A 15023-nucleotide genomic window follows, 5' to 3' on the forward strand; every position below is an offset into this window, starting at 1 on the left:
ATTTGTGCTAAAACTTTTTTTATTTAAAGGGGGGCGGCAGGGCCATGTTGCCCCCTCCTTGTTGGAGTGGTTTTACTTCCCCAGACCTTGCCAGCTCAAAGAACAAAGTGGGCATGAACTGTCCATGCTAAGGCTCACCACAATACAACAAAGCCAAGGCTGAGCTGCCTCCAGGTACATTCACACCATCTACTTAAGCCATGGGAAGCTCATGATAGGCTTAGATCACCTTCCAGCGTGACTCTCACAGTTAGATAATTGGCTAAGGTGATGAGGGAGGAAGGATCTGTGATAGATGGTCCATGATAGCAGCATCACACCTGGGAGAAATCCCATTATGCACATGCAATGATCAGCTGGTGCTGAATGTGCTGCCTGCCTCCAAATGGGGATGGGTGAAGCCACTGGAAGCACATTCTCCAGTGCCCCAACAGCAGCCCCATCCCCTCCAACTTAGGACAGTCCTGTACCCTCAGAGCACTTATTTTCACACACAAACACACCAAGGCTGCACCTTCTTCCTCTCTGGTAGCTTTTGTTTACTCTGTAATAATCTGTCTAGTACTGGCTTGTGAAGCAGGTGTCCTAGTGATCCAGCCATAATAGTTTCCCTTTTCTAAACACACACACACACACTTTGTAATTCAGTGTTTAAGAGCACAGGAAGCTGCCCTAGACCAGGTGAGACTTGTTTTGCAGACACCCACCCAGCCCAGCATTGTCAAGTTTCTTTAAAGGTTCATCCAGAGAAGGGCCTTCAGCATCATCTGCTGCTACCTGATTCTTTTTTCCACTTGGAGATGCATGTAAAGCAGATGCTAGACTGCTCTCTGGGTTCTGCCCTGCCCTCAAAACCAAGGTTTCAGAGGAGGAGGAGCAAAGGGAGCAAGAGTCTCCAGCACATCTCCACCTTATCACTGACGCTAGATTCCTGGCCAGCTCTCATCTCCCCTCCACCTCCCCAGGGCCACAGAAGCAGACAATCCAGCAAGCCAAGCAAGAGCTTCAGAGCCACTGCCACAGTGCATGTGAAGGTACTCAAGGGGAGAGCTGCATTATACTAGGTCAGACCATAGGTCCATCTAGCTCAGAGCTGTCTACACTTGTTGGCAGTGGCTCTTTCAGACAGGGGACATTCTCACTCCTACCTGAAGATGCTGGGGATTGAACCCAGGACCTTCTGCATGCAGAGCAGATACTCTGCCACAGACCTATGGCCCTTCCCTTAGGAATGGTGGCTGAGATTTGTACTCACATGATAGTTTGGATTTCTTCCCAGCTCTCACCTTCCCCTCCCTCCCACTCCTTCAGGCTGAACAATGACTGGGGTAATCCTTTCCTTTTGTCCTCACAAGCTTTGAGCCTAGGAAACATTTTTCTGCTGTCACCGGGCCCCATTGGTTGAGTTGACAGCCTGGATAAAAACAGCCTGGTAAACTGCAGGGTTCCACCAGAGCTGTGACTGGCTCTCACTGTGCCACTTCTAAACTGGAGTCATCCACACACCTTTGCCTGGAGCAGTACAGTGGTACCTCGGGTTACAAACACTGCGGGTTACAGACTCTGCTAACCCGGAAGTAGTACCTCAGGTTAAGAACTTTGCCCCAGGATGAGAACAGAAATCGTGCGGTGGCAGCAGGAGGCCCCATTAGCTAAAGTGGTACCTCAGGCTAAGAACAGTTTCAGGTTAAGAACGGACCTCTGGAACGAATTAAGTTTGTAACCAGAGGTACCACTGTACACCTCAGGGTTTCCCCCTCCTCTGAGCCTATTTCAAACCATCCCTGAGATTTGCTCCCTATTGCTTAGCCATTTAAGAAGGCACTGTTTCACTTTACAGCCTAAGAATTAATCTCACAACCACACAAGTTTGTCCCCCTCTCAGGATTCCTAAGCTGGCAGTGTGGGGCGATTTAATTCTCAAGCCTTTTCTGACAGCCAGTTATGTGCAGTGGAAGGCTGGCTCAGAAAAGGGCTGCTTAGGGTTGGGTTTTCCGGCAAGTGATAGCTCTCTGTGTCTTGAAGCTGAGTGGGGAGCGCCCATCGCGTGCTTAGCAGCGAGCAAGCCCTTCCCCTTGTGTGAGTATTAATAGCTCCATGGAGTATGGAGGAGCTACTCAGCAGCAGGGTCACCTAAGGACAGCAGCAGCTGCAGCTGAAAACACAGTACTTAAAAGGGCTACGGTTCCCCTACCCAGTCGCACACAGGGCTCACTTCTCATTCAAACACAGCCCACATGCAGCTGTCTTGCACTGAAAATCTGGAGGCTTTAATGACTTAGCCTCTGGCCTTCCTGAGGCTTGTGGGGCCCCCACAACTAGATCTCTATGGAAGAGCACAACTGAAGCTTCTTTCCTTGAGAAGCTCTGCTAAAGCCACTTTTTCCACAATAGTCTTGCCCCCAGTCTCCAGTCTCCCCTGAACAGCTGGCTCTGCAGGCTGGAGGGTGAGCTGATACAACGGAACGCAGGCCTCCTCCACTTCCAGTACCTGTGCAGTGGAGGGACTTTTGGATAGGCTTCTCAGCCCTGCCCCCTCGCCCCATGCCACAACAGGTTGCGCCTGCCAAAACTCCCTGAGGCTCAGAGTGGGAGAAAAGCCCCTGGCATTAAGAATGATTCCCCGCCATTTATAGCATCATTCTATCTCCACAGGGTGTTCCCTGTACACCCAGGTCACTGGAAGGAGGGGTGCAGCTGTAGGAATGATAGGAACCATATTCGGGGCGGGGGGGGGAGATGTCAGTTTTGACCCTCAGGCCACCCCCCATCTCAACCAGTCATGCCCTGGCTGCCCACACTTCACATTCCATGCGGTTTTGCTTGGCTGGAAAGTGTGTGGATACAGTGTACTCCAAGGTACAAAAGTACAGTTTTGCCTCTGACCCTCATGCACCACCAGCATGTGGCCCCTAGAAGGTAAAGTGGCCCCTGGGCTACAAAAGTCTCTCCCCCCCCCCGCTTGTTTGGATGCCTGGGTGGCTCTGGGGTCAGGGGCTGCCTAAACTGCTCAAGGACAAAGATGGCTCATTATGCTGAGACATGCCTTGTCCCAGTTGCTTGCCAATCAATGGCTCTCTGGCAAGTGGAGCAGATAAGAACCTTTCATGGGTCAGTAAGTGGCTAAATGGGAAAAGAGGTAGGAATAATTGACTTGCAGAATGGGAGAATGGAGGTGAATTTCGCAGCTCACCTGCGGGCAGAGCTTGGCGGTGGGTGGGGTGGCAAGTGCACTTTAACCTGTTAATTAATTGCCTAGTCAAAGGTGCCTGCAGCACAATTCTGAGCAGGGACAATTAGCCCAGAGAATCTCATAGAAAACTGAAGAAGAAGCATAACTTAGTCAAGTGGTCAGGGAAAGAATGAATAAATGAGTGGAAGCACAGACGTCCCGTGAAGCAGGAGCTGCTGGTGGGTCACTCTCCCCCACTCAGGATTCCTTCCCAGGGCTTGGTGAACCTTTCCTGCAGTGTGCAGAAGAAACAGGAAGACAGGAGAAGGCGGCAGGATTATTTTGCTTTCCCCTCCTCCTGAGTAACGTCGTGTGCAGTTCAGCAACAGCCCTGGCTGTCTCTTCTGCTCCTGCGGCCCTGTGGGAAATGTGGGTGGGTAGGTCTGAAAGCCACCCAAAAACCTAGGCAGGTAGGCAGGCCTAACCTAGGCAGGCCACCCAAAAACCTCCAGCCCTGGGGAAGGGACACCTTGATCCAACAACTCTTCAGGGTCACTGGCAGCTTGGAAAACTGCTCTTCTTGCTCCTCCTCCAAGGAGACCACAGGCCCCAAGTCTAGGCAAGGCTGAACCTGAACAGCAGGCCAGGAAGAGCCAGTGCGCTGCCTAAGAGACAGGGATATTCTGGAGACTTCAGAAGGCACATGGGGCCACCACTATGCTGAAGCTGGGATCGCTCAGTTGGTAGAGCATGAGACTTTTAATCTTAGGGTCATGGGTTCAAACCCCAGGTTGGACAAAATATTCTTACATTGTAGGGGGTTGGACTAGATGACCCTCATGGTCCCTTCCACCTCTATGATTCTCCTCTATACTGCAGCCTGTGCTGTCAGGCCATAAAAGCACTCTAGCATGCAGACCTGGAAGTCACCCCCTCAGGCCATGGCTAACTTTGAGACATGTGATGACCTTTAAGGGGGAAACAGCAAAGCAACTACAATATTGCACTAGCTCCAACCCAAGGGCAACTCCTATTTTTTGCCCTTTATCCCTGCTAAATCAGAGTTCCAAATTTTAGAGATGCCCTGTTGTTAAATGGTTGGAATTGCCAGACCTGCATTCCTCAAGGTTTAGCCTCTCCCTCTGCAAAAAGTCTGCGGATTTTAGAATAGTTCAGTTGAGTTGAGAGGACGGATGCTTCTCACCTGCAATGAGCATACATGTAACAAGTCCATGCATGAATGCTGAAATGCAATGCAGAGTCTGTCATTTCGCATGCTGCCCAAGGTCATTTTGGACGACTGATAACAGACAGTAGGGCAGTTATTTTTTTTCCATAGTATATCTTTGATCTACAGAAGAAAACACCACTTTGACTGTTCTAGCTGTGCAGAGCATTCGGCAGATGGGAGAAACTTCAGAAACTGCAATATTAGAGCAGGAAGGGGTATTGGTGGTCAGGCCAGTTCTCTCATATGGCATGCTGAAGAGTATGATTTGCATTTAGTCATAGCCAGTGTGGTATGGAGGTTAGAGTGTTGGCCACGTTGAAGTCCCAAGGACCACTCACATTCTTTCAGCCTGATCTACCTCACAAGTATGTTGTGAGAGTGGTGGTTGTGGGGAGAAGACCATGGTCCATTTACAGATGCTTCCTTGAACTTCTTGGAGGAAAGGCAGGATTTAAATGTAATAATTATCTATTTTTTATTTTTTAAAAATAGGATCCCCACTCTGGATTCTGTGCTCATTATTAAAACATCTGTTGGGTCTATTTCTCTTGGGTGGCATTTGGCTTTTTTTTTTCATCTGCAAAGCAACCTGTGCCAAGCTGCATCTTTCTAGCTGTCCTAGAAGATGATCCGGATGTCACTCTGTCTGTTTCTGGAGGAAAGAAGCCCTCCAGTTCTGACCACAAGCTTCCTTGAGCAAGCTCCTCCAAGTTCTTGCAGAGCTCCCCGCTCATTTCAGTAGTGTGGTGGGTACAGGGAAACTTGATCCTATTGCGCTTGGAATCAGCAGATGTGACTGTTTTGCAGAGCTTCTTCCCAGAACACAACTGCACGGCCCTTCAGTACTGAGGACGTGCCACTCACTATCTCGTAGTTCCCACCTAGCAGATATCCTCCTCCCCTAACCCTGCTAACCCCAGCCTCTGTGAAAGTCTAAAATCAATTAACCTTAAGAAGAGGGGGAAAGAAATTTAACCACTTGGGTTTGCTCAGGATTCCTGACATACACTCTCCTCTTGTAGTGTTGACACTTACTAGGCTTAAGAGGTGTCAAGCACTTCTGCTGGGAAATGAAATATTGCCTAACTCTGTATGGTAACCACAAGAACAGAAAAACATCTCTGGTTTTTTTTGTTTTTTGCAGCTGGTGACATTTCCCCCATAACTCTGCCCAGCCTTTCTCAATTGCAACATTCACACACACACACACACACACACACACACCCCCGGAAAGAAAGAGAGACTCAAAGCCATCTAATGGATCAGCCAGACTTCTGCACATGGCAAGAGCAGGCACACTCTGAGCTTCACACCCGTAGCTTCATATTACACCTCTGCCTAAGCCAGGCCAGAGGGAGGGAGGTTTGCAACACACCTAGGAAACTGGTCCACCTGTCACAGTAGTGCTCTTGAGGGCAGCAGCTCTCTGGAGCCCCAGCCAGAGGCAGGTCTTCCTCATCACCTGCTAACTGATCCTTTTGATGCTAGAGATTGAACCTGAACCCTGCATGAGAAATGGCTGCTTTACCAATGGGCTGTGGCTACTCCTCAGAAGGCAGGCTCTGAACCAGCTTCTGCTGCTGCTCCTGCTGGGGGCGGGGGGAGGTGCTTAAGTAGCTCTTTGCCTGCCTCTGCTTAGCTCACATGGGACGGTGCCTGCAAATAAATCCTACCAGGTTGTCCTCCACTCCTTTTTCTCATAAGCCCCATTACAATTTTCCCCTGCTGACTAGGACTTGCAGGCCTGCCACAGGAGCGTGTGGGAGCAACCTCTGTTAGCTTTGCAGTCTTTGGCAAGCAAGTCTCAGCAAACTGCTTTTGAACTTGAAGCCTGTGGTCTGGCCCAAATGTCAGGGAGGTGGGTGGGTGAGGGAAACTCTCTTGGATGACCTTAATGTGGATCCTGCCCATGCCTGTATCACACCCAGAAAAAGGCAGACAACAAGGAGGCAAATGGCAGTCTCAGGCCTGACTCAGCCATCCAGCTTCTTCCACACTTATGGCTGTCTTCAAACCCCCCCCCCCCAAATGCTGGAGGGAGTCCACTTCAAATCAGTGGTTGTTTCAGAGACTTTACAGAATAATGACCCTTTAGAGTTTAGTCATCTACCTCACAATTACTATGATTTCTCCGAGGTTGAAGGAGGAGGATGCCCTGAGTCCCATGGAGATACCATGGAGGGGACGGTCCTATTCCAAAGAAGTGGGGGAAGAGATCAGGGAATAGGAGATAGATGGTCCATGGGAAGGCCCAAGCAGAATACGTGAGGTGGAATTGGGGCCTCAAGAAGTGTTGAAGGGGGCCAGGGGTCAAGTGGGTCAAGAGCTGGATCCTGAGGAAGGCTCAGGAAGGTTGTCAGAGTGGTGCCCACCCCATGATTATCAGGCCAGGCACCTCTAGCCAGGCACCTCAGAAAAAGCTGCTGTCACTGGACCCTCCTGCCATTCCTGTCCATAAGGCGCCTCTTCTGGGGGAGGCATCTGAGAGTAAGTCGGATATTGGGCAGGCACCTCCATCACCAAGGACATGGAGTTGCCAGTGCCAGCTCAAACAAACTTTACAGGCCTCGCCCACTCGCCAGAGTACCCGTTTGCTTTCCCATATAGCATAAATGCATCCTCTTTGCCACCTTAAGGCTTGTGCCCACCTGATCACAGGAGCCTACTGCTAGGGGCTGAGGCCCCCCCCCATAAAAATATCTGAGGATCCTGCCCCCCAAGTTGACAGGGAATTGCCATTCAAATGGTGTTTATGCGCCGTGTCTCGTGATTGATTATGTGGGGTGAGGTTTACCTGCCCCCCCCAATATTTTGTTCAAGTTGGCACCCCTGTACCCGACTCTTCAAAAGGAAGAGGCAAGAGGACGCACCTTGTAGGAAGCCATGCAATCCACCTGTTGTGCCTTTGCCCTTGTTGGGCCCGATTCATACATTGAACAGTTGGGCAGAAACCGAAACCCGGGACTGAGTTTGTCATCAGGCAGTGAGAGACAGTACAGAGGAGAAGCGCAGAATGGTTCTGTCAGCCTGACTTTTCCCACCTTGTTGGAAGCATTTCTCAAGTCCAGTTCTTGCTAGGATTTAGCACGGCCCTAGATGATATTAAAAAATGTTTTGCATTTGGAATTGAAAGCTATAATAGCTTTCCTGAAAAATTCTGCAGAGACCAAACCAGTGTTATAAGCATTGCTCCAGGCAGCCTTGTTCCAGTGTGCAGGACACAGCTCACACGTACGTTGGAGATGGACGCGCCATACGTGTGTGTGTGTGTGTGTTGGTGTCTCTGGCAAACATGCCTCTGAAATCTCAACTGCCAATGAATTTATTGAAGTTAGACCAGAAGAGCAAATATGAGACTGTGTTACAGCCCATTTTGTGGAAAAAGTGCAGTGCATGAGAAAGCATAACTTGTACTGTACATTTGCATTTCAGCCAAGAGTAAATTTTAGAACGAAAGTGAAGACTTATGAATTGCTAACTGTGTGGAACAAAGCCAGAACCCAAAATAATTGCCTCTATTCACTGTCTCTCTCTGCTGAAGAAACGCAGAGGGGCTGGGCCTAGACAATGGCCTTCGTGTACTGAGCTATTAAAACAGAATTAAAAATGGTAGCGATGCATTGTCTAATCCTGCCATTCTGAGCACTAACGTTTTGTTATTCTGTCTTCGTCCTTTCATAGAAAGACACACACACACACGCTTCCTACCAGAGTGCATGATACAAAAGTAGCTGTGTGGTAACTTCTTGTACATGGAATTGTGCAATTAAGCCAATTCTCAAACTGGGGATAATAATATCATTTGCAGCAAGAATAAAGAAGAGCAAGTCAGCCTGGCTCTCTTATGTCAGCTGGGATCCAGACTGATATGCAAAAAATAAGAATCCCTCATGAAAATGTATGTCTCACTTGTTATTTTTTAAATAAATGTACCTAAATGTCATATCACTTTTCATCAGTAATCACTGGGACAGTTCTGTACATTCTGTAGTGCCTGTGTGTGAACACAAATGCCCATATGCACACATGCCCAAGAGTCTGTTTCCAGCAGCCAACTTCCCTTACTTGACTGCCGGCAACATCTCCTCCTTGTATCATCCACACATTTTGCAGATTGAGCTTGATGATTCAAGGACCCTTTCCAAACTGCAGAGCAGACCTTCTTGTCTGCCTGACCCCTCAGTCACCTGACTCTACTGTCCAATCCCTGCTCACCAGACTGTATAAAGTTTCCTCAATCTGAGCAATTTGTGTCACCCAAAACCTTGCAGTGGGTAAGATATTGCTCTTTCCCCTTGTCATGCTGCCTTTGATTATGCTACCTGCCTCTGCACCATCAAACTTTTGGTTTCTGCCTTTGGAACTTGGCATCTTGCTGCCCTTTGACTGTGTTATTTGCCTCTGGCCTTATTGACCTCAGACTGTTCCCTCTGGAAGTTGATCCATGCTCACCCTGGATGCTGCTGCTTGCTTCTGATCCCACAAATTGATGTCCAGTACTGCCTGCAGATTCTGGAAACCGAGAGCTTGGGCAAGTGCTCTCCACTGGGCAGTGACATATTCCTGCCACACTGTAATTTCTTATAATATGGTTGATTTGTCCAACTGCCCGGCACTCATTATGGACGATCAGGGTCCATTGGTGTTCTTGAAGGCTGTGGGACTCCTTTCCCCTCCTCAGACATGTGCCAAGAAGCTCCAACCCTTTGGCAAGACTTTCTATTTGGACTTACTTTTCATATAGGGAGTTAAGCTTTTAACCGGCTTACATTTTACATTTCTTTCTTTCTTTCTTTCTTTCTTTCTTTCTTTCTTTCTTTCTTTCTTTCTTGGTATTTTATGTGTCTGTTTTCGTAAAGCCCTAAGTCCTGGGGATTGAGGGAGCAAGTCATCTAAGTAAATAAATAAAATGAAATTAAGTACAATCAAAGTAAAACAAAAGGCTGGTTTCTGTCCCACTGTAAGGCAACTGAAAAAATAATATATATATATATATAAAATTTGAAACCCCGTCAGATGAAGCATGGAAAATGCTAATGAGCAGTGAAACGTTGCAGTGTCCTGAAATATTTTAAGTGGGCAAAATCCAATTCTTTCAGACATGAGGAAAGAAACCCAACCATCCCCTTTGATCTGCTCTGCGCACACTGCCTGTAATTGCCCCATTGACTTACCACAGTACAGTACGTCTGTTGAAATATACATAGGTATTACTTGCATGTGGAATACAATGGGGACTTTGTATATTGAAGCTTATGCCAGGGCTATGCAGATGGTTGTGGGGGTGTTTGGCCAGGATTGGAGGAGGGAGGGGGAGGATGCCATGAGCGCCCTGGGTCTTCTTTGTGTCCCAGTTCACAGTAGCCGTTGAGGAGTTTACTGGTTAAGGATCACATCGGAGCCAGTTCCAGGGCCTTTGTTTTCTGTCATGGTTGCTCCTGCAGACTGCTCTTGAGCCTGGGTATATATTTGCAAATATCTAACACCCATTGCTGGTTTCTCTGCTGAATGGAATGGTATATTCATTATTTGAAGCTGCTTCAGAACAACAGGGATAAGTGCATCTTTTCTCTAGTTATTAGCTAGTGGCCAGTTGTGTTTCATGCAGGAAGAGAGATGAGGAGATTCCCCACCCCTTTCCCCAAGCCCACTCAGTGCCATCCACATCCACCCATTCTCTGAGCCGAAAAGCTGCAATGCCGCTACTGTTTTCTCCACCAGCTTCCTCAGCAATGAATTGGATGGCAAGGATGTGCTGGTGAAAAATCATTATTCAGCCCTCTGTGATGCACTTCCAAGCCTGCTTTCTCAAACCAAGATCTGCCTGCATATCCCAGACTGCTCAGGCAGGGGTGGAGCAAGGTGGCTGTGGTGGGTGCTGGCCGCCCCAGGTGTCACCTCCGAGGGGGGTGGCAAAATGCTGTGCAGCACTCAGCGTCTGTGAGAGATGCTGTGCCTTTGGCGTACGTAGGCTTCCCATGGCCAAAACGGTCTGCCTGCTGGCTCCTCCTCAGCTGTAGGGTGCAGGCAGACTTTGGCTCCCCCCAGAAAACTCAACAACTCTGGCTCCCCCCTCCCAATATGAAATAAAGTCAAAATATTTTTGCAGGCAAAAAATCATAATTTCAATGTGGAGGGGGGTGATAAGAAATTTTCCGCACCGGGTGCCCCCTGACCTTGCTTTGCCACTGTGTCCAGGGCCACCAGGCCACGGGGATGAGGATAATAAGGCCCACCTCTGAGGGGCAATAGGGCCCCGGAATGCACACCATGTCGCAAGGTAGGAGGGGCCTTGCAAACAGGCAGCTGTATCTGTCAGGACGCCTCCGTTTAAAAATGAGATGAAGCCACGCAGTAATAAAACAGTAAAAGGCATCAAGAAACAGTGAAGAAATGCAGAGCTGGTGTGCAGAGAGAAAGGCAACAATAGAAGCCAGAAAGAATGACACATTCTGCTTATAAATCAGGGGCAGAACCAGGGGGGTCATAGCCCCGGGCACATGATTTTGAGGGGGGCAGAAGCCAGGTGCCCACTCGCAGGGATCCTCACCCTGCCTGCCACTGGGGGTCTTGCTGCCACACCCCCAGCCGCCTTGCTGAATGGCAGCGTTGGTGGGATGCACCCGCCAAGGGTGGCATCAGCCAGCCAGGCTCACCCCTGCGCAGGCAGGCAGTATGGCACAGTGTGGCCCCACGAACCCCTTGTGCCCCACACCCAGCCAGTGGCAGCAGCGGCAAGAGTTGGGCCAGTGAAGTGGGTTTTGTCTGTGCCCAGTCCCAGGTCCCACCTGGTGTTTGCCCTCGGCACCAAGGAAGGACACATTGCAGCTGTTACGAATAAATAAACAAACCATTTCATTTGTATGCCGCCTTTTCAGGGTTAAAAACATGTTCAAGGTGGCTTACAACATGGAAAAAATTACATGATTACAAATCTAAGAAAAATAGTCATAAACAATAAATATAAAACACATCAGAAAGAACACAAGCAGACTGAACAATTTCTACATTAAATCATAATAGGATCTAAAAAAAAATACACAAAAAAATTCAATAACAGCTACAACCCCACTTGAACAAAAGCTTCTAAACAATTATGTATATACACGAAACAAACAAACAAACAAACAAACAAACAAATAATAAAGGTTCTGATTAACTGCAGAAAAGCTTGTTTTGTGAACCTCCCAGCAATTTTGAGACACCAGCACAGAAAGGCAATACCCTGGGCAGGGAGTTCCAGGGGCCGAGCAACATCCCTGCGACTTCTGGGGAAGAGAAGAGACGAGTGGAATGTGCTAGACACAGTGCCAAGCTCTGTGCAGTTCAGACAGTGGAACTTCAATTACATCTGAGGGGAGAACCTTTTGCCCACCTTGCATTGAGCCACATAGAATAATGTCATCAAAATATGGCAGCCAGGGCTGGGTCTTTCCAGAGAATAATCTGGGAACCGTGCCAGGGACACAATTAGGGCACTGCATGAAGCACGGGGCTTCATAAAAGAGATTGCCAAGCCACATCAGCTAGAGCACTGTAAGATGACCACACCTGGTGCCAGTGCTCCCTATGTAATCAATAAACCCCTATGCAATTAATAAAATATTTCCATATAGCATTAAATATTATGGTGTTCTAATCTGAGCAGACAGTGTAGTGGGACCTTAGATAGCTACTGCAAGTAGAAATATACACAGCATCTACAGCCTTAAAAAGCTTTGGCTGCAAGTTTTTAATCTATCAAATTCAGCTGCATTATAAAGCATGTGTTCATGAGGTCTGGCTAGTGGAACCCCGCTGGGAGTGGTGGGCGCTAACGAGAACTGCAACAAGTGATTAAAACTTCCATCTCTGAAAATGAACACAACATCCTTATTATAACTCAAGCTCTCATGCCTGATCAGGCTAGAACATAAAGCAAAACAAGCGTACGAAGCGGGAGGAAAGTCAAAGAAAAAAAGAATAACTCACATTAATGAGCATAGTTACATCTGGGAGCATTGCAGCTGCAACTTAATTCTCTATCTTTGTGTAACAGAAATGAAATCATGAGAGTGGGCACTTTTGTTGCAAGGAGGAATGGAATCCCATTTGTTCTCAAAGGCCATCTATTTCGTGTGTGTGTGTGTGTGTGTGTGTGTGTGTGTGTGTATTTACAATTTTTCAACTTTGAAGAAAAACAAACACACACATGACATTATGTTATTATGGGTTTGAGGAGCTTTGTTCAGCATTTGTACAGCATGGAATAATTTAAAAGTGTTAATCTCTGAGCATTGCCCCTGGGCGTTCACCGACCCTGCTCAAGAACAATGGTGCTATTGTTTGAGAAGGCTGTTGCCCATGCCAGGGTTCAGATGAACTTTCCTCCTCCTCCTCCTCAGCTGGCCATTGGGCCCACATGGCAGCTGCGAAATGAACACATGCAATTAGGTGGCACCTGCTGGACTGAGCACAACCAACACACTCGTTTCTAGTCAATGATTTTTAGCCACGAAAGGGCAACCACCAGAAGGTTTAAAAAAGAAGGGGGGAGGGTGGGTCAGGTGAATCCTCTAGAACAGCCAGAGCACAATGCTGTATTTTAAAACCCAGATAGACAAACACAGGAAGCTAACTGCCTTCAACTCCCAGAACCCAGTTACTGGATGGGAGCCTGCCCAGGGTCTCCTGACCAGTGCTTTTGTTATGCTGCCTCATACTGAGTCAGACCAATGGTCCATCTTAGCTTGGTATTGTTTACAGCAGCCAACCTGGTGCCTTCCAGAAGTTTGGGACTACAACTCCCATAACCTCAAGACAGCAAAAGAAGGAGGGAATGAAATTGAAAGAGGTGCGTTTGTAGATGTTGATTTGGGTAGATGGGAGCTCAACTGGGCAGGAACATTTCCCCCAGCCTTCACAATGAAACTCTAAATCAATACACAGATAGCCTTCAGTTGTGTTCACTCCAACCTGGAGGGTTTGTGGGGCAGGTATTAAATACTAAAAGTAAAACAATCAACATTACAGAAGGGTAACACACCCTTTGTGTACAGACAAGGAATTTCCTGTACACATTGGCTAGTAAACGCCAGGTTGAAAAATCAGGTCCAATATGGATAAAATCTGATCAAATAACATAACAACACAACGTAAACTGGGTCAATCAATTTGCTTCTGTCAAATCTGGCTCTTCTATTCTTCCTTAGAATTTCAAATTAAAACACATTTCTGCACATTTGGTGGCATACGCAATTTTCGTTGAGTACAAAGGGGTGGGATATTAAAATATAAAAAGTGAGCAGGATTCTGGGTGGGAGGCTGAGGGCCAATACCAACAGCATAAAATGAGTTTAACAGAACCCAAAAGCATGGTTCCAGAGCTTAGATTCAGGAAATATGAATATTCTTGTTTCACAGCTTCTAAAAAGGTAGCAGATGTATGTATAATAAATAGCTGCATCTTGAGGCAGCGGAACACACCATCCCATCACCAAATACTTCAGTCTCTGAGTAATTTCAGCCTGGGATGCCCAGCAGCTTAGCTTTTTAAAAGTTTTTTAAAAGTGGTTTGAAAGTAAGTTCCATGTAGCTTTTTAACAAGTATGCAGAAGGCCAGAATCCCACCTCCAAGCACAACATCATCAGGAGCAGAGTTTGGTAATCTGTGGTAGTATGGTGTTCTGCATGAGGCCAGAATTTGCCTTCTCTCAGTCTTCTCAATTCTGCACCCCCTCGGTTCAGTGCCTTGTGCGGCAGAACTGCAGCACCACCATGAATCCAGTGCTGTCCATTACTGAATGGAGTCCCCCCAGAGTGGCCCATGTGACCAACGTGGCATTCTCTCCTGAACTGGCACACTGTTGTCTTAAGCATATCCGGTGCCGTGGTGCAAATACCTTTATGTCGCCTGCCTGCCCCCCCCCCCCCGTTTTCCAGAGTTGTCAACCTTTTTTAAGTGGGGGGGGTGAGCGTTCAGTCTGGCTCGTTTACATTGCGTGGTCCGACGCGTGCTCAGCGCTGCACGTAAGTAAAAGGCGCGCGGATCACAGCCCAGATGGCCTCCTGCAAAGCCTCCCTCTAAGTGCCTGGTGACCCTTACTTGCCCCCATCTGGGGAAGTCTGCACCACAGGAGGGCCAGCAAGCAGATCAGGTGGCTTGTCGACTGTGCCATCCTAGCTTGGTGCCAGGATCGCACAGGGCGCTTCCCTGCTCCATTCACAGACTCCGCAGGGAGGCGCGCAGGCAGCGACACAGCCAGAGAGGGGTGCCCGCCTGCCCCCAATCACGCCCATCAGGCACCCAGGCAGCCCTGGCGGGAGGGGACACAAAGGGGCTTCCCTGAGCTGGAGGCAGTGCACTCCAATGGGTGGCTGAGAGGTGAGGAGCAGGCTGCCCCAGAGCGGGGAATGGAGTCAGTTCCCTGACTCTCCTTACCAGACACTGGCGCCCTGCGCCATTAAAGTCTATGAGTAAGATGCCCATGCTGTTGTAGAAGGAACCTATACAGTTGAGCATGTGTCCATTTCTGTGCAACCTTTAGCTTTTCTAAGATGACATTTGAGTGCATAGGCCAGAAAGATTGTCTACAACAAGCCACACACTGTATTCAGGGAGCTGCCTTCTAGAGTATGCAA

This window comes from Podarcis filfolensis, assembly GCF_964270895.1.
Source record: "Podarcis filfolensis genome assembly, chromosome: 14".
Lineage (NCBI taxonomy): Eukaryota > Metazoa > Chordata > Lepidosauria > Squamata > Lacertidae > Podarcis > Podarcis filfolensis.